The following is a 746-nucleotide window of genomic DNA, read 5'->3' on the forward strand; positions in this document are numbered from 1 at the left end:
TTATAGGTGTTTCCATAGGGTTCTCCTAGGTAATTCACCTCTTCCATTGAAGGGTTCTCAGGATCATAGGCTTCTTCTTCAGATGAAGCATCCTTAGTACTGCTTGGTGTATTTTGCATTCCAGATAGACTTTGAGAAATCAAATTGACTTGTTGAGTCAATATCTTATTCTGAGCCAGAATGGCATTCAGAGCATCAATCTCAAGAACTCCTTTCTTCTGACTAGTCCCATTGTTCACAGGATTCCTTTCAGAAGTGTACATGAATTGGTTATTTGCAACCATTTCAATGAGCTCTTGAGCTTCTGTAGGCGTCTTCTTCAGATGAAGAGATCCTCCAGCAGAGCTATCCAAAGACATCTTGGATAGTTCAGAGAGACCATCATAGAAAATACCTATGATGCTCCATTCAGAAAGCATGTCTGAGGGACATTTTCTGATTAATTGTTTGTATCTTTCCCAAGCTTCATAGAGGGATTCTCCATCCTTCTGTCTGAAGGTTTGGACTTCCACTCTAAGCTTACTCCATTTTTGAGGTGGAAAGAACTTTGCCAAGAAGGCATTGACTAGCTTTTCCCAAGAGTCCAGGCTATCTTTAGGTTGTGAGTCCAACCATATTCTAGCTCTGTCTCTTACAGCAAAAGGGAATAGCATCAGTCTGTAGACCTCAGGGTCAACCCCATTAGTCTTGACTGTGTCACAGATTTGCAAGAACTCAGCTAAAAACTGATGAGGATCTTCCATTGG

General features: G+C 41.3%; 1 non-coding gene across 1 annotated transcript; it reads left to right on the forward strand.

The window, feature by feature from the left end:
• Nucleotides 1-413: 413 nt before the first annotated feature.
• On the forward strand, nucleotides 414-521 carry LOC130971328 (small nucleolar RNA R71). Its single transcript, XR_009082552.1, has one exon. It is a non-coding gene; the product is annotated as a small nucleolar RNA R71 (small nucleolar RNA).
• The last annotated feature ends 225 nt before the right edge of the window (nucleotides 522-746 follow it).

The sequence above is a fragment of the Arachis stenosperma genome, chromosome 3, assembly GCF_014773155.1.
Source record: "Arachis stenosperma cultivar V10309 chromosome 3, arast.V10309.gnm1.PFL2, whole genome shotgun sequence".
Taxonomy (NCBI): Eukaryota; Viridiplantae; Streptophyta; class Magnoliopsida; order Fabales; family Fabaceae; genus Arachis; species Arachis stenosperma.